The 27,829-nt window shown below is 41.9% G+C and overlaps 1 protein-coding gene across 4 annotated transcripts in view; it reads left to right on the forward strand.

Moving 5' to 3' along the window:
* RAPGEF4 (Rap guanine nucleotide exchange factor 4) overlaps window positions 1-27,829 on the forward strand; it is a 339,309-nt gene that overhangs the window by 132,414 nt on the left and 179,066 nt on the right. Inside the window, exon 1 of one of the 4 annotated variants that reach the window (XM_058664644.1) lies at window positions 14,918-15,133. The exons of the other annotated variants lie outside the window; for them this stretch is intronic. The gene's annotated coding sequence lies outside the window, so the exon portion shown is untranslated. Of the gene's footprint in view, window positions 1-14,917; window positions 15,134-27,829 lie in introns of those variants that run through there. 4 annotated transcript variants of the gene reach the window in all.

Raw genomic sequence — 27,829 nt, forward strand, 5'->3', positions numbered from 1 at the left:
ATGTTTATTCTGTAAAATTTACTCATGCTTGAAGCACCTCAAATGCCTTATTCTGTCCATTCTTAATTCATGTATATGTACATATCTTTGAGCCAATATCTGGTGAAAATCCGGTGATATCTAATCAAATCATTTGCTTTTTTGGTCCCATTAGATCCCTTCTGTTGAGGTGATAGTTTCATTTTTAGTATAGAAGGCAAGTTTAATTAAAACTTACTTGCTATTTAAAATGGTAATTTGTTTGATTTAGCATTCTTAATTACCTTGACTAAATTGCCTATAGGGGCTCCTATAATTCATTTGTTTGTTCAGAATATTACTGTGTCATTTGCATGTTTTGAATGAGACCACTTTAACGAAGCACTGGGGTGGAGTCAGGGCAAATGCTAAGGGGTGGTCTTTCCCACCCTCGTCTGTTTGTTCAGCTGCAAGATTTCTATCATCTCTCTCAGTGGTTTCACAGAAGATCAAAGATCTTAAAAATCTGGAGACTTGGCACTTGTTTAGTGATGAAGCACTGGGGGGAGGGGCAGCACTGGAAGTGTGAGTGGCATCAAGTCCAGCCAGGGCCTGTCCCCCAGGAAGCCTCCCCCTGTCCCCCCGCTCAACTTCGTGTAATAAATACAGGGATGCCTTTCCTTAATGTCCCTCCCCTAGAGCTTCCTGGAAACTTGCTTCCTGCCGATGTGTAGGTCTGTGAAATGGAATTGCGTGTCTAATGTGTTACAGTCCTCAGTGGCAAGGCTTGAATGAATTAGAGAACAAGGATCTCAGTTTCTAAAGGTGGCAGTTTGATTATTCTGAGTGTGTTCGAACCGTTCATTGATGTTAGCAAATAGCTGTCTAATGGAGAGGGCTTTAGAAAGCATATAAAGATGAACAGGTAAGAATGATTTTTTTATTTCATGCATGTCTGTACCAATAATTTCAGGCTTTATGCATGATTTGAGGGGTGATTTGACTGTTCTTTAGAATGCTTTTGTTTTAAGCAGAGAGAAATGAAGATTTCTCACTGGTTCTGATCAAGTTTGCATGACAGTATGATTGAGTGAGCCTCTGATTTATTGGTATTAGGGAATTCCAATATCTAATCACTGGTTTGCACTCTACCTTTTAGAAACTGATTCATAGCTCCCACTATAAAAAGCAATAGGATAGGACATAATAGAACACATTGCATTAGTTTAAATAGCTCCAGAGTTCCTATTGCCCATAACAAGAATGTGGATAGCATTCTAATAAGAGCCCTTCATTAGTTTTAGTTGTATACTAAAAGCATGTCTTGAATGATGGAGCCAGAAAACACATCTCAAAAAGGGCTCATTCTTTCTTTTCTAGTAAGGGATTATTGGTGGAGAAAGGTGAATGTGTCTTAGGGAACATTCCTAATGAAAATAAAAGACAAACAGAGTCAATGTTTGAAGTTTGCACTACAATTTGGGGTCTCTAACAAAGGTAGGAAGATTGTTGCCCTCAGTGCCTTGCTAAGCCAGCCTCCCAGTGTATGCTAAGTGGGAAGGCATAGTCCCTGGGTCAGCATGAAAAGGACATGCCCTCACAGAATGACACAGTCCTGGGGACCAGAAGAGTTACATTGACTTAATAATTGTGGTCTTGGGCAAGTGGCTGAACTTCTCTGGACCCTTGGCTTCATCCTGGGAAGTGATTGTTTGTAGATGCATCAGGCATTGTCTAAGGCCATTCTCCCCAACAGTCCCTGCAGCCATGTGCCTCTGTGCAGGGCTCTTAGCACCCTGAGGTGGGAGCTGGAGAAGCCAGCTCCTGGCGTCATGGTGCATGGTAAGCTGGCCTGGGCTCTGACCAGGAGATTTCGCAGGGCAATGAAGCCTTGGCCTTGCCTACTCAAGGCTTCTGCTGCTGACTCACCTGTGAACCTGCAGAGACACTGAGCCTCTGGCTTGACTGAGCCTATAGTTTCCTCTTTCCATTTCCCCACTAAGGGTGGAGGCAAATGGGGATGAGGATCTTAGAAGTAAAGGCATCTTAGAAAATTATTTTTAAAAAAATGTTTGAAAGGCAGATACATGGAGATGTGCCATCTCCTGGCTCACACTCACAACATCCAGGATTGGGCCATGTTAAAACCAGGAATGGAAAATTTAGTCTGGATATACCACATGGACTGCAGGAACCCAACTACCTGAGCCATGACAAGCTGTCTTCCAGAGGGTGCATTAACAGGAATCCGAGCTAGAACTTGAACCCCCTCACCCCCCAGTGCAATGTGTGTATCCCAAAGAACATCTTAACTGCTGTGCCAGACATCTGCCTCTGGGATCTGCTTTTGATGTTGAAAATAAAACTACCTTGGAGTCTGACCTAGAGGCACAGATGCTAGACCCTCCCAGCCATGTGGTGGCTGCTGTGGGAAACTGGGCCTGGTCAGGCTCAAGGCTTGGGCCCTAGCCCCGGCCACCGCTGCCAGGCAGTGGGCAAATCTTGGGCTTCTCTAGGCATAAGAGATTTCACTCTCCTCAGTAATTACACTGGGGTGGGGAGGATCTTGGGCAGCTTTGGGCAGGCACGAGACTCTGGCTCTGCCCACCACTGCCATCTTGGTGGGGGACCCCAGGTGAGTTTGACCAAGAGGCATGGGTGCTTGGCCCTCCCAGCCACTTGGCGGCCACTGGGTGGACCCAGGCTGAGTTAAGCCCACAGGTAGCCCAGTGGTGTGCTCTGGGATCTTGGGGGCTTGGACTTACAGGGAGTCTGAGAGATGGCACAGGTGGGCATTAGCAAGGACCTTTTGGTCAAGTACAGGTGGGAAATAAATTCTCTGGAACTTCCATGGACAAGACCATTATACTTGAAGGGCTTCAACATGAAACCCACCAGAGAGTGTCAGAAAAGGGAACAGCTTCTGTGAGGCTGGGCCATGAAGCCGACAAATACGTGAGTGAATCAGGTCTGGGGGTAGAATCTTCAGGGGAACATGTGGGCTCACCATGTGGAACAGCAATCCCCATTGGCACGCGCAAGTACTGTGGCTGGGAATAGGCTTGGTTGATGAGCTAAAGGGACACCGGATTGGGTTGGAATTTGCATAGATAAATGCTAGTGCCAGAATTGGGACATTATCCTGGGCTGAATGTGGCTGTAGTCTCTCTCAGCACAGGTGTGGTCTGGGTCTGGGGAGGGCTGGCCTGGGTTAGATTCCAGCACCTACTGGTACTCATGCAAGTCAGGGTGGGTGGGCTAGAATTTGGCTCCCACTGAACCGTATGAGATCTGTGTCTGGGTGTAGACCAGGTGTGGATGGGCTGCAACACCCAACAGTAAGAACTGGAAAGGGTATAGGCTGACAGGGCAAGCTCACCATTCCTGCCAGGACAATAGGTGGACAAAGTCAATTGGGCCAAAGACCCACCAGTATGTGCAAGATCTGCCAGTGGGAGGAGACCGGATAGAGAAATTTGGTGAACTCCTTTGTCAGGATGCAGTCCCTGCATGTATGCGCAAGAACCAAGGCAAGGAGCAGCCCAAACCAGACCAGGAAACCCACTAGCATACATGTGGATCAGGACGGGGTCAGCCAGGCTGGGGCAGTTCATGACATCCACTGGCAGTTCCAACAACCAGGATGGGGTGCGGGACGGGATGAGTAGGGCCACATCATCAGCCAGTTCACACTCAAGCCAGGACTAGGGATTGACTCAGAAAGGCTATGCTGCAGCACCAACCAGCACAAGATGAAACTGGGGGCATGTTGGATCAAACTGGCATGAAGTTCTCACTGGCGGATGCCAAGGAAGATGAGCCATGTCAGTCTGAAGATAGTGAGTGTCGGGTTTGTAAGACCCAGAGGTGAGGGGCCCCGAGGGGTCTAGGTCTCCTGGCCTAGTCAACAGCCTGCCTGCCTGGTGAGGAGCAGGGTCCATAAGCCTCGGGTAGGGGCCAGCAGGTCCTGAGTCGCATGGCCTGGAGCCTTGGGCCCACTTGCATGGTGGGCTGGATCTGTGAACCTCATGGGTGAGGGGTCCAGCTTGGCCCTGGGTCTTCTGGTCTAGGACCTGGGGCCCACCTATGTAGTGGCTGTCGGGTCTGTGAGCCCCAGGGATAGAGGATCCAATGGGACCCAGGTCTCCTGGCCCCGGTCCTTGGGCCCGTCTGTGTGGTGGGTGCTGGATCCGTGAGCCCCAGGGTTGGGGGACTGGAGGGGTCTGGATCTCCTGGTCCAGGTAACTGAGCCTGCCTGCATGATGGGGGCCAGATTCATGAGCCCCTGGGGGCGGTGGGTCAGAGGGATTCTGGGTCACATGGCCTAGGGCCTTGGGACTACCTGTGTGGTGGGTGCTGGACCTGTGAGCCTCAGGGGTGAGGCCCTAGGTTTTCTGGCCCTGGTCCTAGGGCCCACCTATGTAGTAGGTGTTGGGACTGTGAGCCCCAGGGGTTGGGGTCCTGGAGGAGCCAGGGTCTACTGGTCCAGTTCCTAGCACCTGCCTGTATAGCAGTGGCTTGATCCATGAGACCCAGGGGTGTGGGGTCCGGCGGGTTTTGGATCACATGGCCTCTGGGCTATGGGCCAGCTTGTCAGGTGGCCAGCCATTGGATCCGTGAGCCCCAGGGGTGGGGGTCTGGCATGGCCCAGGTCACCTGGCTCAGGTCCATAAGCCCACCTAGGGGAACTGATCCTCCCCATTGTAAAGGATGGAGTGCAGGATGGCAGACCATGGTGCACATGGAAGACATAGTAGCTCATTGCGGCCTGCAGAAGATATCTGGTACCTTAGCAGAGTATGGAGAACAGAACATATGGACAATTATCCCAGCCAAACGATGACAGCAAATATCTGGGTGAGTGGAGACTATAAGGTCAATGGTGTCAGCCTTTGGACATTGGGAGGGATTCTTCATCCATAGATGGGCGATATTGACAGCATTTTAAAACTATCACATCCACCTGGGCAAAGTTTTTGGAACATGTGCCATTGTGACCCTAGGTTGATATCGGGTGGCCTTTCTTCATCTTTAGGTACTGGGATGGCTGGGAGGCTGAACATGGCCTATTCCCTTATCTCTCCCCTCCCAACAGAAATGGGAGGAAGAAATAGAAAGCTTGGAAAAAATGATCACACCCACTTCTCCCTAACCCTAAATCCTTCCCACCCTGATCAACTATGTAAACATCATCTAAAATAAAAAATAATAAAAGAAAGCTGCCTTGTGTAATGAGTACAAAGAAAAAGTTACTTCAATTTTATTTGATTCAAAAGATTGAATATTGTGACTTAAATGTTAATGTTTTACATTAGCAAGAAGTTTTTTTCCCATAGAGCAAAAAATACTGATAAATATTCATTAAATATTCCAATTAATCAAAACTAAAAATGTCCTATCCTTTTCCAATAACCAGAACCATCCACTATTGACACTTTTATTTGTATAGTTTCAGATATTTTCCTATATATCTTTCAGAAATGCCATTATCAAACATGTGTATCATTTTTTATTTAAAAATTGAATTATATTGTAGATAAGATCATGCAAATTAATTTGTTTGCTTAAATATTTTCTATGAATATTTAGTTCATTAGTTCAAGGCATGTGCCCTTGAAAACAGCACCTGGGTTGGTTTAACTTGCTGGACATGTAAAAGCAGTAACTGTGTAGACAGTGTCATGTGTCACATTGTAACATGCTCCATATTTCTGTTTTAGCAATGTTAGTGAGAACCAGAAGTTCTCTCGGCTTCTGTGTCACTCATGACTTTTTCTGTAGTCAGTTCCCAGAATGAAAATAATGTTAGTCCTCAAAGTAGCTCAGGAGTGGAGTCAGAACTTGAACTTCAGGCTCTCTGAAATGGGATGCAGGCAATGCCTGCCCCATATGTTCTTTTAAAGATTCATTTTATTTTTTAATTTGAAAGGCAAAATTAGAGAAGAGAGAGACCGACCAACCATCTGCTGGTTTACTGCCCAAATGGCTGCAACAGCTGCAGCTGAGCTTGTCTGAAGCCAAATCCTGGATCTTCTTCCGGGTCTCCCCTGTGGATGCATTGTCCCAAGGACTTGAGCCATCCTCTACCGCTTTTCTAGGCCATTAACAGGGAGCTGGATCAGAAGCAGAGCAACTGGAACTTGAACAGGCACTCAGCTGGGATACTGGGCTTAGCTTACGATGCCACGGTGCCAGCCATATGCCCTAGTTTATACTTAGACTTTCTTTTAAACCTAAGGCCTATCTAATGCTTACTGTATGTCAGGCACAGTTATAAACATTTTTAAAAATTAAAACACAGCTGTGGTTATGCAACAAGGTGGAGGAATCCACCATGGTGGGAGGGTTTGGGGAGGGGTGGGGAGAACCCAAGTATCTATGTAACTGTGTCACATAATACAATGTAATTACTGAAGTTAAATAATAAATAATTAAAAAAAAATTAAAACACAATCCATATGCCAACTCTATGAGGTAGAATTTATTTCATCTTAGATTTTTATGGCTTTTCCATATAAACAACCATGCCATCTCCAAATATTAGGGGTCTTATTTCCTCCCTTTTAATCTTTGTATATTTAATTTGGTTTCCTGCCTATTGTGCTATCTAAAACATCAGTGCAACGCTGAATAGCATTAGTCAGAGTATTTACACTTCCTGTAGCATTGATCTTAAAGGAAAAGCTACCGCTGTCCAATATGTCACCATTAAACATGGTTTTAACTGAAGATTGGAGAAATGTGCATTTTTGGTTTGTTGAGGGGTTCTCCCTTGAGTTGCTATTAAATGCTGTCATCTTTTCTCTGAATGTACTGAAGAGTATGTGTGAGTCTTCTTTGTTCAGGTAACACCATTATATATATTAATTTTTAAGTGTGAAGGAGCATTAGTTTCCAGAGATGAACTTAGTCATGTTGTTAAAAGGATAATTGTCATTTTTGTAAAGATGGTTAATGATAGGTGGGCCTATGTTCATAGGCATTGACTTGTATTTTTCTTATGGAAATTTTGTCAGATGTTGGCATCAGACTAATACTAATCTCATAAAATGAGTTGGGGAATGTTTCATCTATTTTCTTAAAAAGTTATATAAGATTGATTTTTATCTCAAGTGTTTAATAGAATTCATTATGAAGCCATTTGTACTAAATTTTCTATGAAAGAACATTTTGGTATTATATCCGATTTATTCAATAGTCATCCAGCTTATAAAGCTTTGAACAGTCAATTTCCTCTATGAAAATGAGTAAATTAGATTATTTAAGGAATTAGTCAATTTCATATATTTCAAGTTATTCGACATTCTTATTTATTATTGTTATTTTGTCCTTCAAAGCTTCCTTTGCAAACATGTTTTTAGATTGCTGCTGCTGGTCTCTTAAAATTTTTTCTCGGCCAGTGTAGGAATGTGTAAGCTCTGTTTACTTTTTAAAGTTAGTTTTAAGAAGCAACTTAAGACTTGTAAACTTTTTTATTGGTTTTTCTGTTTTTTCTTCATTGATTCCTGTTATCTAAAAGAGATTATTTCCTTATTTCTACTTACTTTGGACTTAATTTTTACATCTCTGTAACTTCTAAAGCTAGAATCTTAGGTCCTTACTTTCATATCATTCCTCATTTAAAACTGTAAACTTCCCTGTACATGTGTCTTAGCAGTGTTATGCAACTTTTGATATGTCACATTTTGATTATCATTCAATTCAAATAGTTCATATTTATCCTGTTATTTTCTTCTTTGACTCTTGAATTTCTTGGAAACATTGTCAATTTCTAAATACTTTGAATTTTCTAGATATTTTATTTTTATTGTTTTTCAACTTAATTATGATCTGAACCATTTCATAGGATTTTGGCCTTTTAAAATTTCTTAAGAACACCATGTTTCTGATTTAATGAAGGTGCCATATACTCTTTTTTAAAATTATTATTTTTGAAATTTATTGTACCATTCTGTATAGTCTGGGATTCCCTTCCCCCCAATTTCCACCCCGAAATTGATTTTTCCCCATAACATCACAACTCCTCATATGGAGTTACAATTCTATCAGTCTGTTATTTAAGTGTGCCCCAACATTGCTGGTACAGACAATGTCAGACAGTCCATCATCCCATTGTCTAGATATATCCAACACTTTCATTGGAGGTCTATCTTTTGTTTGGAAGCAGAGATGTATGCTGCATTGTGTCTTCACTTCTGGATATGGTAGGTTCCATTACTCCACCGCTATACTTTCTAATTTGCATGATGGTTTCCTTATATTAGAGAGAACATGTGGTGTTTCTCTTTTTGTGATAGACTTTATTTCACTGAGTGTAATGGTCTCTAGTTGGGACCATCTAGTTGCAAATTGTATAATTTCATTCTTTTTAATGGCTGAGTAATATTCCGTGGAGTAGATGTACCACGGTTTCTTTAACCACTCCTCTTTGGATGGGCATCTGGATTGTTTCCATGTCTTTGCTATTGTAGATTGTGCTGCTATAAATATGGGATTACAGATACCCTTCTCATATGTAGTTTTAATTTCTTTTGGGTTTATTCCTAGGAGTGGGATAGCTGGATCATATGGCAGGTTTATTCGCAATTCTCTAAGCATTCTCCATACTGATTTCCATAGTGGTTGTACTAGCCTGCACTCCCATCAGCAGTGAAGCGGGTACCTTTCTCCCCACATCCACTCCATCAGGTGTTGTTAGTTGAGTTCTGAATGTAGGCCAATCTGATCAGAGTTAGGTGGTTCCTAGTGTGGTTTTCACTTGTATCTCTCTGATGGTTAGGGAGCCTGAGCATCTTTTCATATGTCTGTTAGCCATTTGGATCTGTTCTTTTGAAAAATGTTTGTTCAGTTCCATTGTTTTCCCCACAGGGTTGTTAATGAAGGCATCATGTACTCTTAAAAATTTATTCAGCAGTTGTTGGGTGTATTATTCTAAAAATCAGTTGAGTCAATGTAGTTGTTCAAATACCATATATTCCTGGGCTTCGTTTTGGTGTCTTATTATATTAGTTATTGGCAGGATACTGTTTGAATCTTGAACTATTATTATGGATATGTCTGTTTCTTTAATTGTGCCAATTTTTGCTTTGCAACAAACAATCTGTTAAGAGCACATGAAATTATTTCTTTCAGATCAGTTGTCTCTTCTTTGATTACATATCTCTTCAGGCCTGATAAAAAATCTTTAATTTGAAATCTAATTCAAATGATGTTAATAATAGTCACTTCAACTCTCTCTTTATATGATATATATTTGTTCTGTTTTATATTCAAGATATCTATTACTTTGTATTGAAGGATATAGAGTATATATAGATGAGTTTGTTTTTGTTTTAAATCAATTCTGATGTCTTCTGTTTTTAGTTAGTGGCTTAGTCCATTTACAATTAATGTAATTATTAGTATGTTTGAATTTAGGTTTATAATTCTGTTGTTTGTTTTTCCTTTATCCCTCCAACTTTTTGTTCCTTTGTTTTTCTTTCTTGTCATTTTATATTCAATGAATATTTTTAGAATATTACATTAGTTTGGCTCCCTAGGAGGTATATGCCAGGATGAAGTTGCACACGTAATAAATTTTTTTTAGTGTAACATCAACAAAAGATGAAGAGTTGAGATAGCAGGAATCTGAGACCTGTGGAAGGTAGGGCAAAAAGAAGATAGGGTAAAAAATACCTCCAGATTTTCTTGCAGTTTTTAAAACATCTCTGCTCACCTGGTGGAGAGTATCGGTGTAAAGATTGCCCAAGATGAATTTTGCGTTGAGCAGAAATGAACAAGTGCTAGTATCATTCCTGTATTTCCTCACTGACTGACTTTCAAGAACATAGCTTCGATTAACTTACAATGGATGCTCATGGTGCTGTAGTTGGACACAACTTCATTCTTCATAGCTGACTGGCAAGTTTCTTCTATAAGGGAGGTAAAAGCAGGGTACCTTCATAGTTGTCACAAATTCCATTTTACTTTTTCTGTGGACTTTTTCATTATATCTCTTTGTGTTGTTTTTGGTGGTTACTCTGCGGATTGTCACAGATTTGGTTTTCCACATTCTGCTTAAATTTAGTATTATACTGCTTCATGCCCAATGCTGAGCCTTGCTATAGCATAGTTCTATTACTCCCTGTCCTTTATGTTTTTGTTTCATATGTATGGCATCAATCTGTGTTACGAACTCCAAAATTATGTTATAATTTTCTATTTAAATGGTCATATGTCTTTTGAAAGTTTTGTTTATTTGAAGGGCCGAGAGTCAGAGGTACAGACAGACAGAAGTCCTATCTGCTGCTTAATTCTCCCAATAACTTGTAATAGTTTTGACTGAGACTGAGGCTGAAGCTGGGGGCTGACAGCTCAATGCACGTCACCCACATGGATGAAAGGAACCCAATTACTTGAGTCAACATCACTAATTACCTGCCAGTCTGTATTAACAGGGAGCTAGAATCAAGAGCTGGAAGTGAGTATTGAACCCAGGCTCTATGAGTGGGACATTAATGTTTTAGCTGATGTGGAACATGGATGCTGCCCCAGCTGACATTTAACTGGTAGACTAAATGCCCACTCCTGTATGTCTTAAATAAAAAGAATTGTATGTCTATCATATTTTCCATTTCTAATGATCTTTATTCTTTCACGGAGATCCAAATATTCACCTCGTTTCTTTTACTTTTTTCATGGAGAATTTTTTTTTCAAAATTTCCATTCATATATGTCTACTGGTGATTAAGTATCTTATATTTTGTTTTTTTCTTTTTGGAAATGTTTTATTCTAGCTGCATATAGAATTTTGACTTGGCAATTGTTTTGCTGCTGTCACTTTAAGACTATCGTTTTGTCACCTTCTAGCCCCCGGTGCTTTCCAGGCGGAAGCTCGTAGAGTTTGCTGTGTGTGTGCCGTTTTCCCCTCCCTTTGCCTTCACCTCTGGGTTTTACCATTTTGAATACAGTGTACTTTAACATGAGTTGTTTATTTTTCTTAGTGGATTTTTAAATTGGGTTTTAATCTTTTTTCCTGTGGATTTGCTGAGATTCTTAATGTGATTGTATCTTTTTAAATCAGATATGGGAGACTCTGAGTTATCATTGCTGCATATGTTTTTTCCACCAAATCTTTCTCTTTTTGTGCAGAGATTCCAAGTACACAGAAGTTAGAGCTCATATTATTATGCTTTACTAAACCCTGAGACTCTGTTCATTCATTCCCGCCTTCTGTCCTTAAGATTGGATCATTTCAATTTTATCTGCAAGTACCTGAAACCTTTCAGTTATTTCCCCATCTGATGTTAGGTCCATGTAACTAATTTTCTAAGATATTACATATTCTTTTTTTAATTCTAGAAAAACACCTCTTTGTCAAAAACAGGTTCCTATTTCTCTGCTGTGATTTCATTTATGCCCCTGAGCATAATAGTAGAAATTGCTTGAAAATTCTTGTTTGCTATTTACAATATCTGCATCGTCTTGGAGTTGTTCCCTATAGACTGACTTTTCTTTTGCAGATGGATTATGTTTTGGACATCTAAAAAGTTTGGAATATAGTTTGTCTATTGTGAATGGTATGTTGTGTAAATTCTGAATTACATCACACACCTTCATAGAATATTGACTTGCTTTGTTTTAACAGGTTGTTAACTTGGGAAGACCCCCCAATTTCCATTTCATTTTCCCTGTGACAGCAGCAGAAATGTCTGTTCAGGTGTCTAAACCTTAGCTGGGGAGTCTGCTCCACATACCTGTACTGTTCAGAAAGGTCAGAAGTTTGACCAAATCTCACACACCCTTAACTGGGGGCCTCCTCCTGTGAGTCTTTTCTCTGGGCTATCCTCCCTCGTTTTCCAGCTCTGTTATCTTCCTGACCTCTGCTCTCTAATTCTTCAACAGCAAGCCGGCAGGTTTCTGTCTGTCTCTGGCCTCCTCTTCATGAGGAACTGTGAGGACTAGATCCTTCCTCCAGCACCGTTCTTCCAGGGGTCAGCCTATTGGTAGAGGGCTCTCCAGTGGCTTCAATCTGTGGTTGCTATTTTCAGATATTTTTCCAGAGTTTATCATTGTTATCTCTGGGAGTGTGGATCTGATTAGAGTTACTCTCAAAACTAGATGTGAAGCTCTGTTATTCCATTTTACAGATGAATTTAAGTATCAATCTCAATCTCTCACTCTGTCTCCAGGGAATTAATTTAAGGTCCTTTTATAAGGAGATGTGGCTGGTAAGAGGCAGAAGTATGATGTGAACACAGGCAAGTTCTGTCCCATAGTCCTAGAATTTCCTCCAAGTTAATTTTTTTTTTTTTTATTCTACACACACATGCACACACAGAGATCTTCCATCAGCTGGGTTACTTCCCAAATGGTCACAGCAGCTGGGGTCTGGCCAGGCTAGGGCTAAGCCAAGATCTTCTTCCAGTCTCCCATATGGGGATAGGAGCCCAACACTTGGGCCATGTTTTGTTGGTTTCCCAGGCACAATAGCAGGGAGTTGGATCAGAAGTAGACCAATTGAATTTGAACCAGCGTTCATATGGAATGCAGGTGCTGCATGCAGTAACTTAATTTCTTGTACCACAACTCTGAGGCCAAGTCTTCAATGGTATGGAATTTGCAGACAGTGGAGGAAAACATTCCGAAGCCTTCTGCTGTCCACTCCTTTGTTCCAGACTCATGCCATGGCTGTACCTTGTCTTTGGATGTTGACATTATTTTATGCACAGGCTTATATACAAAGGATTGTGCTTCTCCTGGCTAACCCCAAAGTAGATCTTTAGTTTTAGAATATTCTCTATCTGCAAGGTACTGTGATTTGAACTTCCTGGGCCATCTTAGAAACTGATGAAGTTTATCTTGTAGCTCTATAGTGGTTATAATAAAGATAATTTTTGCAGGAGAATCATGTCAACAGGCATATAATGAATGAATATGAGTTAATTATTTGAGGAACTCAAAACACAGTTAAGGGACAAATGGTTGACTTTTGAGAAGATATGGAGATGGTGTGAGCCCCAGACATTGAGAGCCCTGAACGTGGTTGAACTTGAGCAGCTGTTGGGTTACAGTCCCTGCTGCTTCTAGCTTGCTTCACTCTTTGTCCTCTAGCCTGAGCCAGTTGAAATTAACATTCACTAAGTGATCAATTTCATCCTACTCTTCTTACCCCTGGGTTTATCTTCATATGGCATTTGTTGAGTCTGACATCTTTCATATTGACAGTTTTATAAGCTAATTTGTAGTGTGGTGAAGTCTTGTTCACATCAGTAGCTTTCAAACTGAAGGAAGACACCTACATGTTTGCTTCTGAGTTTTCTTGATGTCTTAATCTAGAGCTTGGATATTGTGTTGGTCAATGGCCGGCCAAGAGCAGGGATTCAATACATGATGGGTGGATGGATGGTTCTGAGCTCCAGCCAGTCAGTTCAGGGAAGGTGGGCTTATGTTCTGAGGAAAATCAAACTGGGTCCTTGAAGGCCACTGTAAAGATTTTGGCTTTCAGCCTAAGAGTAATGGGAAGCCAAGCAGAGTCTCAAGTAGCCAAGTTACAGCACAGATGTAAATTTTTAAAATAAAATATCAGTAGGGCCAAGCACTAGAATGTGGAAATTGATATCCACTTTTAATGTTAAACCTGGTGACGTAACTAGAAGAACAGACACCTGGATAGTTTTTAAAGAAACCTTTGCAAGTATTATTTCTCCCAACCAAAGATCTGAAGTTAGTTGGGAAGCAAGGTTTGAGGTGGCCTTTTTGTGATAATCAAGAAAGTGAACATAAAAGACAGTCATGGGCCAGAGGTGTGACTAGTTTTCATTTTTATTATGAATCTTTGAAGCAATGCACATATCAAGAACTGAGGAATTGAATAGTATAAAGTTAGCAAAATGCCAAATCTGTTTGATACATGTATGGAAATAGACACTACAATTCACTGATTTTAAGGAGCAAAATTAAAAATGCCACATACATGTTTAAGATCATGAAAATAATCATGCTTTCTTTTCATACAAAAGTAGAAATGAAACTTATTGCATTTTACTGTCTGACAAACTTTGTTATTTAACAGCCATTTGAAAATTGTATTGCTTAAAATGAGAAAAAACCACTTTCAACGTTATTTCAGTCATCATTATAAATCTGAAGTAAAAAGCACTGTAGTACTATTAAGACAGCAGAATTTTCTCGAGATTAAAAGCTTCCATCTGAAATATACTCTGGTATGTTTCTGTTCCACTCTACATTTCTAGAGACTGAGAAATTTTAAAAGTGTTTCCAAAAAGGAATTGAAAACTCACTGCTTACATACAATCTTTTGCTCTTGTGTTGTCCCTGCTTGGTGAGAGCAGGTTATAAGAATCTAAGCTTAATGTTAATAGTGATTTCTTTGACGGAAGTCCCTGAATTTGGATTTTTATATACTTTGCAATGCAACTTGCTAAGTCATAGCATTCCTATTCCTCATGAAAGTAAACATTTGAACCTGTATATGTAAAATAAATATTGGTGGGAAAGGAAGCAAATACTCTGGGGCGGGGAGGGGGAAAGAAATCACTCCCAGCAAGGTGAGCTGTGTGTGCCCCGGGCAGTGAGCGGTGGATGGAGTTGCTCTGCTTTTGTAAATAGTGTCAATTCTGAACTCTGGCTGAAGAACTGGGAAGTGACAGCTCTGCCTAGCAGAATTTCCTGAGGTCATATACTGTTTGAGAGCATAAATTGTAAATACACCTTTGAACTAGGACAATCTCGCTGGACCTCTCCTTTTGCGACTCTGCTTCCAGTCTCAATGGGATATTGCAGGGGAGGCTAGTCAGAATAAACAGTGGAATCCTTGTCCGGGAATGACTGCCTGCCGATTGTTTCATGGAAAACAGGGAGGGGTGTTTGCTAGGGGGGGCAGCAACCCTGCTCTGTTCGCTGGCTCTTTAATTGAGATTACCAATGATGAAGCCGGGGCTACGGCTACGGGTAGGTAGGATGCATTCGCAGAAACGTTATTGCTAATATGCTGCAGAAAGACAAGATAAATCAGCCCGGCTCTCATACCCCCACTAAGGGAGATGCTGATTGCAACTTGACCATGTGCCTGAGTAGTCCCATCAGTGTGAAGAGCTTCAGAACATGGATTAAAAAAAACTAGACTGTCCCCCTCAGGGCTCCTGCCGTGCTGGACCTGTACGAAGTGGCTGCTGTAAGTTTCAGCTTGTTTTCTCCGCGTGTTTACCACTGTGCTCACATGCAGGGAACCGCTTTCTGTTCTGCGTGTTTTTTTCACCAAAGCCTCCAGCGTGTTTATTTACAGTAGTGGAGACTTGGTTGTGCATAACTAGGATAACAACCTCATGAAGTTCTCAAAGAGGAGTCAGGTTAGCCCAGTGCTTCTTCCAGAGAGGACTGGGGGCTGGATGAGATTGGCATTACTCTGTTACAGTAAGCCTGTGGGTGAGACTGGGTGTTTTCAGTTGTTTTTTTTTTTTTTATTGTATGCTGGTGGGGGTGGGAGTGAGGGTTATGGGGTGGGTTTGAAATGAAAAACTCAGTTATTTTGCCAGCCTTCTTTAAAACAAAAATGCCATTTGTTACCCAACATTTCTCTCCTGTGATCTTTTGTTTGGAAAACTGTTTGGAATATGTAAGCTAGACCGCTAGAAACGCATTATATTTTATGACTGGGATGTTTGTATTGTTTCATATCTGTTATTAGCCAAAATAATCATAAAGGGTGTTTTCTAAGGACCTTTTTATATTCCAAAATTAAATACAGATGGTAATTTCCAGCCGTTTAAAAAATTTGTCAATTATTTAATTTGGCATCACTTAAGCATCTGCACAAGGAGAAAGCTGAGATGGTGCAGACGCTGAATGAGCAGTGATTGCCACGCTGAATTGCATCTTGAAAGTTTTCCCCTCAAATCTCTGATTTCACAGCTTATTTTTACCAAATTAGATTATCATATTTCATTATCGAGACTCTGAATGGGTGGAACACGCTCAGATACCCTGCGTTTCCCAGCACAACTGTGCTCCCAGCGCCTGCTGGTGGCTCCTCGCAGGGAAACTCTCGCGTCAGCTCCCAGAGAACATTGCTTAAATAATGCATGGGAAAGAGCAAAGCAGGATGGAATTTATGGCCCCGACGGCGAGATGGGGCTTTGTTCGGAGGAGACACTCCTTAAGTGTGAGTGTACAACAGCCACCAGGGCTCCGGGGGATGGCAAGAAGGAAATGAAATCAGTGATTTCCCACATGATGCTGTCCGCGTGGTGTTTCGAAACAAGCCCTAAAGCAGCTCATGAAGCCTCCAGTGGGGTTTGGAGGGAGCACAAGAGACAAACTTGCAGGGCCAGTGCCTAGCAGAGTCCCTTGACCAAGAGCCTTGGGGGTGGGCCCAGGAAGTGAATATTACCCTTCTCCTCTCCCGCTCCGCCCACAGCCCCACCCCTGGGAGTTCTGTGTCCCTAGAGAGACTCCGCATTGGACTAATGAGATGCAGCCTGGGTGTCTTGTGAGGAAAGAATAAACCTTGGCTAGGCTGCAGTGCTCCATACACTGTGTCTTCCATCTTGTCCTAATTAGAAGAGTATGTCTGCTGAATCCTAATCTCTTTAATTGTTGATAGAGCAGGCATGTGATTTGCTATAAATACACATGAGCATTCATTTTGGAAATAATGGCTGTTGCCAAATATGTTAGACCGACAGGAGTGCTGGACTAGGAAGCTGCGCTGAATAGTTGAGTTTCGGAGGTAATGGACCAGTTGAGAATCATTGCACAGCTGGGCCAACAGCTGCACCCAGTACTCTGTCAAGTTCATCCTCTAATTTCCTTGAACTTGTCCTTGTTTTCCAAAATGATGAACATAGCAAGAACTTACTTTTCAGTGAACCCACTTCAGCAAAAAAGACCCTTTCTGAGGAGACTTTGTCGGAATGTGTTGTCTATGGGGGCGATGGGCAGTTGAGGCATCTTTTGGGCAGTGGGAAGTTTGGATAATCACAGCAATACAAGCCAAAGACCAAGTTGTAGAATGAGGTAAGCTGGCAGGAGATCAGAGAGCCTGAGAAGATGGGGTCATCATAGTCCTACCAAAGAACATATGGAAAAATCCCATAATAATATTCAACAATAATTATCTTGTAGTTAGGAAAAAAATGAATTGGTCTGTGAGTTGGAAAACAGCTCAGTCATCTCAACGCCTTTTTCCCTAACGATATTGTTCTGAGATTCTTTAGGACTGGGGCAGAAGGAAGTGTCAGAGAGAGCCTTTTGTGTTAAGCATTCTATGACTAAACAATGCAATTAACAGCAAGCTGAGCTGAGAGCAGCAAGGATTGGGCTTCCAGTCTGTGGTCCCAGCTTGAACCAGTATTTATTTAGCACTTATTGGATATCTAGCGTGTTCTAGAAATATACTCTAACCAGCTGGGTTAAACATTCCTGTGAGTACAGACACTAGAATTGGAACTTTAAATATGTAATCTCTGGAAAGTCTCGGTAGTGTAGTAGCTACAAGATTGCCTAGTTCTTTGACTCTAAAGAGATTAAATATCAAACCCTTGCTATGCAAATGCTTTCTTTTCCTATTATAATGCAGATCTCCCTGCCTCTCTAGATTTGAGGACTGTAACATGTACATGTGCATGGTAGATGATTTGGGGCATAAGACATCCTATAGAGTGCAGGTGTCTTTGTGATTTGCAGAAAGTGATTCCCAATGCACAGTTGTGAGTAAAATGAGGTGTGCCTGGGTGCTGATGTACTTTCCTGCCCTCACAGGGTAAAGTGTAACTGACCCTCCAGACTGTCTATGGAGTGTGAGGCAGAGAGCAAAATGAAATGAGAAGTTGAAGAGAGCTGACTGGGAGCAGTACTCAATGAAAGAAATGATCTGAAATAGGGTAGTGCCAAAGCAAACCAAGGAGAAATGGATGGATTGGATCCGTGTTTCTGAGGGCAAAATCAGACTGTGACCACAGATTGTATGAGGGCACTTGAAACAGTTCATGGGAAAGATAGAATTAAAGATAGGGCCTGACACAATAGCATAGTGGCTAAAGTCCTCTCTTTGAATGCACCGGGATCCTATATAGACACCAGTTCTAATCCTGGCAGCCCTGCTACCCATCCAGCTCCTGCTTGTGGCCTGGGAAAGCAGTTGAGGACGCCCAAAGCATTGGAACCCTGCACCCATGTAGGAGACCTGGAAGAGGCCCTGGAGCCCTGGCTTCTGATGGGTGCAGCTCCAGGCATTGTGGCCACTTGGAGAGTGAAGCAGAGGATGGAAGATCTTCCTCTCTGTCTCTCCTCCTCTCTGTATATCTGACTTTGCAATAAAAATAAATAAATCTTAAAAAAAAGAATTAAAGATAAGTGGACTTTGGGTCTAACATGATCAAGTCCATGCACAATTATTTCACAAAACACATTTTGCATGTACTTTTTGAAGACCTCTTCTTACACAAGCATTTTGAAGATTTTCACCAGAATCAGCTTTGAATTCCATTTTTATGTGCTTTTTGAAGTAAGCTGAAAAATAAAAGAGGAACCAGGGAAAGAAGAGTCAAGATGAGAAAGGAACTTGTTATGGGTATATAATGGCATGGCATGATTTATACACAGGTGTGTGTGTGCAGATGCTCTAAAGAAACGAAAATCATTGTCTCTCTGAGTCTTGAAGAAAATGAGAGAAGAAACAACCAGAGTGCTCTAGTTTACTTATACAAAGAAAATGGTAAAAAAAAAAAGAAAAAGAAAAACCAATAATCCTCAGCTATGGCTGACAATAGAGGGAGAATTCTAAGGAGTTGCTTAAAATGGCAAATCTATGTTTGGAGTTCTTCCCAGACAAGACCTACAATCATCAAATAATAAGACTTTTCTGCAGTCCTGGAACTTATTTAAGTTTTCCTTAGTTAAAAAAATGCCACTGAAGGGGATACAAATAGTGTCAGGGCTGGGAAGAAAAAGAGCACGAGAAATGGAAATTCTCAAAATAGCCTGGTTTGACAGAGGAAATGGGAGGCAGAAGATGACCGGTTGACCTTTCAGGACGTTACCATTCATTATGATGTGTCAGAAAATCTTGGCCACTGTTAGTCCCTAAATACCTTGTTGTGCTTCTTAAGAAAATTCAGACAAGAAACAAAAATTATGCCAAATCCCCAGCCAGCCAATACGTCATTGCCTAGATGTTCCTTTTCAAGTCCTTTGGTGGGGGGACGATACTAAAAACATTTTAAAAGGCTTCTTTTCAAAAGTCTGTCTAACCTACTCTAAAGTAGAAATAACATACGTCTGCAATAAAAAATTAATAGCATAAATGCGCTGAATGTTAATAATTGAACTATTAGCAGCAACCACCAGGGTAGCGAATGTTCTCAATGCTCGTGGAGCGGCAAATGCAGGCTAACACTGAGAGGACAGTGACTATTGAAAGATTTGTGTTCACTTCCAGGGGCTTCCTGGGACCTCAGTCTCTTCAAGTTTGAGATGTAAGGGTTCCTTTGTCCCCCTTATCCCAAGGCTTATCATGGCTTCTACCTTGGGCTGTATCAGCTATGATTAGGATTATCTCCACAACCTGAGAAATGCAGGAAGGAATAAAGGTGGGTAGAGAGAGTTGCTGGAAGTTGCCAGGGGTTGAGTTAAAGAAACAGGCTTAAAGAATGCCTGAAGGAAATGAAGAGAGCTCTGAACTTTTACAAAAGAGGGCAAAGAAAATTTAAGGACTGTATGTGTTGCCCTAGAGGGAACATAGGGCCTCAAAGCTGCCCAGACCAGTCACCAGGAGGTACATGAAACTTGGAGAGTTTGTTTTTGAGTTGGTGACTCTGCTTGAGTAACTGGGTAGATTGAGGAATCTCCCAGGATCCTTTGGCCCTTCTTGGAGGCCCCTTTTGTCTTCCCTTCCTTTCCTTTTTGGTCTGTTATATCAGACCTCTCCCCACCCCTTGTATCATAGTATCCATTATTGCACCCATTCAGTACAGATTTATGAAGCCATCCTGTTTGTCAGGCAGGGGAGCACTGGATGCTTAGAAATGAGCACAACAAATACCTGCCCTTGGCACTTAGCAGGTCAAGTTCCATTTTCCCCACAGTTGTGTTCTTTGCTTGCCCGCAGTCAGGCTGCAGAGCACTGTTGGAGTAAACCACACCACTGTCCAAACTGCTGGGTTCTCAATGTTTTCCCAACATGCACCTGTCATTCGCCCCAACATTTGTTTGGAGACTTTCTGCTTTTCTTCAACTGCTTGATCAAACCACCTCCTTGCATGCTTTCTTCCGTAGAAAGCCTTACTTTTTTTTGCATGCAAGGTTACAACTTCCTGCCACCAACTCTTTTGTCTGCCTCCCTGAAAAGGACTCAGTATCTTGAGGATAGCTCAACATGGTGACGACAGTCTGACTCCTGGAAGCCTTGGAAGCTGAGTAAGCTTCACTGAAAGTGGAAGTAAGCCAAGAAAGGATTAAAATCACCTTTGTACATCTTTTCCCCAGTGTCACACTCCTAAAAAACCCTTCTTTCAAGTTGTTCTCACCCCTGTTACCACTTCCTCCAGGGCCACTGTCCTAGTTCATCTCTTCTTACTCCCATTCCTTTGGAGGGAGAGCAAATCACCTTGTCTTGCTGTCTGCATTTCCTGCTAACCCTCACCTCCAGTCATAACTGCTTGAGCAAACTGCTCCAAGGGAGGAGAGGAAGGTCTTGCAAGTATCCAGTGTGGAACGTGTGTTCTTCAAAGCCTGTGCACTTGTGCTCAAACACTTCTGTTCCCCTCCAGTGTGTTCTGGGTCCCTCTCACCCCTGGCTTCTGGGGAGCCTCATTGTCCACCAGCCTCCTCCATTTCCGTGTATCTTCCACCTTTTCATTTCTCCTCAGTCCTTCTCAGTAGTGTGTGCATGAGCTCCAGCCACCCTGGTCTGAAAACATCAAGACAAAACAAAATTCTCATCTTCTTCCACATAGCCTTTGATCTACTTTAGCTGTGTCTCCCTTGGATAGCCAAGCTTCTTAAATAGTCACAGACATAGTTGTGTCTGTTTCTTCCTCTCCAGATACCTCCCAGTCCCAACCATTCCATGGACAGATACCCCCCTAGCTGCTGGTTTTGAATGAGAGTCTTTAGATCCTTATTCTTCCTGTAGCAGCTGATACTGCGGGTCACAGTCACACTGCTATAGCCTTTCTCTGTAGCCTGTTTGTTCTCTCCTGTTTCTTGATCTCTGTGAGGTTATCTTTCTTTCTGTGTATGCTAATACAATGCAAGTGGTTTTCAGGGGAGCAGTGGCATAGGGGCTCCATCCACCCCTGTCACTTTTGTTCATATTTCCATGGTATTGATTCTGTTGCTTTGGGTCACCCATGCCTCACTTTAGAAAGTGAGCTATGGACTTCTCTTCAGAGATCCCCTCCAAATCCTACTGGGACTTGGACTCCAGTGTGGAAACAGTGAGAAATGAGTCTCTTTCTCTGATTCACATCAAAAATTTGCCAAAAGACTCTTCTCTCTTGAAAAACCTCAAACATACCCTGTCACTACTCCCATCAAGTCTGTTGTGTTGATCTCTTTTTTGGGTGGTATAGTCACTCTGAAGTCTCCTTATATTCTTATGAATCTATTTTTTTTGCAGTATAGACTGTATGGAACGTGTTCCTGTATCCCTTTAATTAAGCCAAAATTCCAAAATTGAGTTTTGGAATGTGAAAATCTTTTTCTATCTCAAAGCTGATTATTAAAAAGGCAAAATATTTTTCCTTGGGTTTTAAAAAAAGATATGCTGACATTCAGTTGGCTTTTTTTTTTCTTTTAAATATTTCAATGTCTTTGGGGCAGCTAAATGATCCCACAGGGCACTGGGATTAGACACTACTTAATATTTTGATCTACTCTGGAAAGGAAAGGGGAAATGAGTTGGTTTTGCCTGTGGTCAGAGGAATCATCTAAGAGACTCTTCCTCTGAACGTGAAGGTCCCAGGGGATACCCTTTGTCTATATAACAGATTCTTTTTTGTATTTTTTATTGTTATTATTGTTTATGATCTGATTTTGTGGGCATAAGACTCCCCTCCCCTACCTCCCCTTCCTGTCTCCACATTCTCTGCCTCACTGCACTGGTCACTGCCCCCACAGCATTTTCTCCCATAATACATAATAGTCCTTTAGCAACAGTCGCAAGAACTGGATAATGGAGACTGCCATACCGGGAGGTAAGATATGTTACCATATGCATCTCTGCCCCTGAGTAAAAGCAGGACTCCCAATGAAACTGTTAAACATGCTTTGACAATACGATACTAGATTTTCTACTATTGCCTATAGTTATAATATCATGATACACATAAATAGCAGAACACTGGACTGGTGACTGTAACTAAACAGATTCTTCATCTAAAATATACTTTTATTACATTGACACTGGAAATGGTTTTTCATAATGCATGAGTGCTAGGATATGTCGAATCTTAATAACTAAGTTGTGGTAAAAGAAAGAACTGAGTGGCTAAATCGAGTTTCCTACTGATTCAGTAAGTGCTGACTAATGTCCATCAGTCAATCTGCACAGATAGAAGGGACTAACCTGTAGGAAACTGTTTAGAGCATTTGAGCCTTGACTACAGCTTAGAAACATTTCTTGTGCATAGAAGAAATGTAGTGACTTGAGTCACAGAAAACAATGTTTACTTACTCATGTAGCTTTTGTAAAGACATTTTTGTTGCAGACATTTTTTGTAAAGACATTCTGTGTGAACTTTCAAGAGAGGAAGTGGAATGTGTTTCATAAATTCAAATTGTATCATACCTAAACTAACTCAATTTTTAAGTGTTAACCAATAATAGAGAAACTATGACATGCTCCAATGGCTGAGCACCCCCATCCAGGCATGCAACTTCATTTTGAACAGGTTGGAATGACATCCACAGATCACCGGATCACCTAAGAAGCAAGCATCTCCATCATCAATGTCCGAAACAATGAAACAATGAACTAAGTGTCTTTTGATCAATATTCACACAACTCATATCTGTAATGATAATGTTGAACTGAGAGAAAGATCTTTGTTTCCAGGTTCATCTGTAATTCATAGAGAACTCTGACTTTGTTTTGACGTTCTAGTGCTCCTGAAAAATCCGAGTCATGTATTTCATTTTGTAGAATAAGAGCAGACTGCATAATAACATGCTGCTACATGTTTTAACCAGACAAAGACATACTGGAGAAGAAGGGCAGAGGTACAAGGAGAACTTCTGCAGGGGAGACATTTGTGTAACCCCTCCTCAGTTAATTACACCTGTGCCCTCTGTAGATCTGCCTCTGGCAAAGAAAAACCCAAACAATGGAAACCCCTGTCTGCCTGAACCTGTCACTACCTGTCAATTTGAAGGACCCAGAAGTTCCAGCATTGGCTTGATGAGGTGCAGCTCTGCTGTTTGCTTCTTCCAGAATCAGAACATAAGGACCATTTTTGAAAAGCTAGAATCTAAAGTAGAGTGTGAAGCAAATGCAAGCTTCTCTTCAGTGTCACGTGAGACATTGCAGATAAGGTCTGTTGACACAGCCTTCCAGAATTATGAGTGTCAGTCAGTGGACTGACACATCCAGCTATGGAGACACACAACTCCTCTCTGCCACTCACTGTTCCCCACAGAATTTCGCAAGGTTGCAAAACGAGTCCTGTGGTACTCAGCTCTTTGCAGGCCTCTAAGACCAGAAATTCTTCCAGAGGTCTTCCTTTAGGATGAACTGTGATCCTTCACAAAAGGGTTTTTGGATGTTTGTTCAGAAATTGGCTGGCAGGGGCTGGCTAACCATTTTGCAGAATCCCTAACATAGTTGAGAGCTTGTGTTAAGTTTGGGTAAAATAAAGGCTATGCTATCCTGCTCTGAATCAACCACAGTCCCCAAGTTAGTCTTTAACTTTATTTTGTCCTTTTTTTTTTTTTTGAGGCAGAATACTTCAAAAATTTTTTGGCCAATGGAATTGTTTTAATTGCCCCGTTTATTTTGGTGTAAGGAATTTTGAAACCCGTGCATGATGCTGTTGTAATATGTGTCTTGCATGAACTTTTGGAAGTCCCTCATAGGGCTTTTCCAGCTCAGAGCGTTAGCAACTAATTTCTTTTTCGGGTGTGGGTAAAGGTTATTAGATCCTTGCGCTTGGGGGCCTTGTTCAGTCTTGGGGCGGGGGATTGACTTCAAGGTCTCTGAATCCTTTTGGCTACTTACCTGTCTGTTTCCATTCATCCACTGAGTCCTCCGAAGGGCCAGGTGTTGATCTGGGTCCAGACATGAGTGCAGTGAACGACAGAGCCTTGTGTTGCTGTTGAAAGTGTACACCCAGTGCAGCCTCTCCTACTGCACTTGAGTTAGCACAACAGCTTGATGTCATCTTTAGCTTTGTGGAAAAAGAGGCTTTAAATTGTTGGAGTCACATACGGGTCTTCACAAAGTTCGTGGAAAGTGTACACTGGCAAGAAAAATGTCCTATGGATTTCAAAAGTGAGGGGTTGGCATTGTAGTGCAGCACGTGAGGCTGCCGCCTGTGATGCTGACATGCCTTACTAGCACTGGTTGGAGGCTTGGCTGTTCCCACTTCTGACCCTGCTTCTTGTTAATGTTCCTGGGACGACAACAGAGGGTGGCCCACGTGTTTGGTCTCCTGCACCTGGAAGACTGGGCTGGCCTTCCAGGCTCCTGGTCTGGCTTGGCTCCTTCCTGGCCCATTCTGCCTTTTGGGGAATGAGCCAAATTCTGTCTCTCTTATTTTCATCTTCTCTCTAAACTCTGTTTTTCAAGGGTGAAGCAGGAACTCAGGTACTTGAGCCATCACCTGCTGCCTCCCAACTTTGTGCATTAATAGGAAGATGCAATCAGGAGCAGAGTGAGAAAACAAAGCCAGGCTCTCTGATGTGGAATGTAGGCACCCAGTGGCGACTTTGCTCCTGCGCCCAATGTCTACCCAAATTTATTTTTAATTCTCTTTTGCAAAAACATTTTGAATTCCTTTGTACCATGGAGAGAGCTAGAGGCCTGGGGTCTTTGTGTATAAAATCTCAGAAATGCTTTTGCTTGCTATAGTTACACGTATGCCTCATTCTTGCTACCCATTATGTAACTCATACCAGTCTGGGAAATGGCTTGAAGTGATGTAGTCTGCATGACCAATGACCCTTCAGTCATTTACTGAGTTTTGCCGCAACTAATGTCATACTCCGAAGTGAACCTACATAGGACTTTACTTCCTGCTAATGTGTTTGTAATGGAGATTGCACCCAGTGAGGGGCCTGGCAACTAGTAGGTGCTCAATAAGTGTCTGTGGTTTCAGGATCTGAAATCACCCAGAATGTTGAGCAGAAGCTGAAGGTTAGGTTAGAAACAAAACTCAATCTCCACTCCCCCAAGTGGGTCTCTGGAACTCATTTCCTGATGTGTAAAATGAGTCCTTACCACCTGGGGGCGCTAGGGACTGCAGGAGATAACAGCAAAGTTCTTCCTATAAACAATCAACTTCTATTCAAATAGAATGTTTATTTATTTATTATTTTTTTTATTTTATTTTTATTTTTATTATTATTTTTATTATTATTTAACTTCATTAATTACATTGTATTATGTGACACAGTTACATAGATACTTGGGTTCTCCCACCCCTGCCCAAACCCTCCCACCATGGTGGATTCCTCCACCTTGTTGCATAACCACAGCTCAAGTTCAGTTGAGATTCCCCCATTGCAAGCATACACCAAACATAGAGTCCAGCATCTTATTGTCCAGTCAAGTTCAACGTCTTCTTAGGTATACCCTCTCTGGTCTGAAGACAGAGCTAGCAGAGTATTATCCCAGTCAATTGAAAGCTCCATCATACCATCAGCAAAAATTTACATCATTATGGAATTAATTGACATAGTAATGAGTAACCAACATGTTGAAAGTAAATACGAGTTCCCAGCCACCTTCTGTGATCACCTCACCTATACTTCAATTTAGTTTATACACAACATATAACATTCAAAACATAACATGTTATACATAACATCATATCATCTTAAATTAAGGCAAACATGTGGTATTTAACCTTTTGGGATTGGCTCATTTCCCTCCCGAGGTCTTGATAAGTGTTTACACATTGTGTTCTTGTTAGATAGCAAACTTCAAAAAAAACTGTTCTTTTTCAATAACAATTAGTTCAAAGTTTTAAGACATAGAAATGCATAGTTATGGGATACTGTGCCATTGATGTTTCATTACATGCATATATTGTATATAGTGTTTAATCAGCTACATAATAACCATCAAAAATAATTTTAGACATCTCAAAATACAGAAAAAAAATTTGCTGGTTTTTTTCTTTCTTTCTTTCTTTTTTTTTTTTTTTTTTACCCAAGGGTCTTTGCAGGCCTGTGTGTTTAGAACAAAACAGAAGAACCTAACAGGAAATTGCTTTCCAATCCCAAGATGTCCTCACTGCTGTCGCTGTGGCTGGGAGTGTTTGTCAGTGTAATCTTGCTCTGGGCCATCCAGGCCCTCTCTACATTTTGTTTCATGTTGTTGCATGGAACTATAGGAAACGTGGACCTGCAAAAATGGTAATTACATTCAGTTGGCATAATGCAATTATATTTCTCAGCTTTGTCTGATAGAAATATCTGCTGGGCATAGATGACAGCTCATGCCCACAGTAAGGACCCCAAGTCTGTGTTCAGACAGTGTCAGATAAGAAATGTGTCAGCTGCAGATTCTATCCCTGACGACCCTCATGGAGACAGTGCAGTGGAGACACCAGGTGTTTAGTCCTAGGGGACCCTGCAGTGGTGGACTTCTCACTCCCACAAAGTGTTCCATTCACAGGCCCTGGCTGTGCTTCTCCAGTTGTGAGCCACCTCCCTCTTCCCAAGTTCTTTTCCTTGCTTTAATCTGTTGGGGTGAGTGCCCTGCAATGATAGCTGTTCTTGCCTGCAGCTTACCCAGGTAGAGGCATCTGGGTGTCCCTTTATCTTTTACCAACCCCTTTTAATCCCCCCCTTTTTCTTTCTTCCTCCCTTCCTCCCTTCCTTTTCTCTCTCTCTCTCTCTCTCTCCCTCCTCCACTCCCTTCCCTTCCCGTTCCTTTCCCTCCCCTCCCCTTCTCTTCTCTTTTGTTTGTTGCAGAGAGAATCTTTCATCTTCACTCATCAAAAGCCCACAACAGGATTCATGCAGTGTGGTAGCCTACTGGCTAAAATCCTCACCTTGCACGCACCAGGATCTTTAAAAATAAATAAACAAGAAAAGACAGTAGAGTGTGGGCACCTTCATGGAATTAATACCGTCTTAAAGTTGATAAGAGCCACCACCACTGCCTCCCAAAGTGCTCATTAGCAGGAAGCCGGAGCCAGGGGCCAGATATCGACCCAGGCACTCCAAAGTGGATTGTGGGTGTCTCACTCAATGGTTTAACCACTCAGTTGAATGGCCACCCCCAGAAATCTTTCTAAAAATTAATTAATTAATTAATTAATTACTGTTGGAAAGTCAGATTTACAGAGAGAAGGAGAGACAGACAGAAAGATCTTTCAGCTGCTCGTTCACTCACCAAGTAGATGCTATGGCCAGAGCTGAGCTGATCCAAAGCCAGGAGCTAGGAGCTTCTTCCGGGTGTCCCTTGTGGGTGCAGAGTCCCAAGGCTTTGGGCTATCATCCACTGCTTTCCTAGGCCACAAGCAGGGAGCTGGATGGAAAGTAAAGCAGCTGGGATACAAACCAGCACCCACATGGGATCCTGGTGTGTGCAAGGCAAAGACTTTAACCACTAGGCTACCATGCTGGGGCCAAAATAAATACATCTTAAAAAAACAAAACAAAACAAACAAATAAAACACTCACAGCAGCAAGGGTTGGGTCAAGC

Source organism: Ochotona princeps, chromosome 5 (genome assembly GCF_030435755.1).
Source record: "Ochotona princeps isolate mOchPri1 chromosome 5, mOchPri1.hap1, whole genome shotgun sequence".
Classification (NCBI taxonomy): domain Eukaryota; kingdom Metazoa; phylum Chordata; class Mammalia; order Lagomorpha; family Ochotonidae; genus Ochotona; species Ochotona princeps.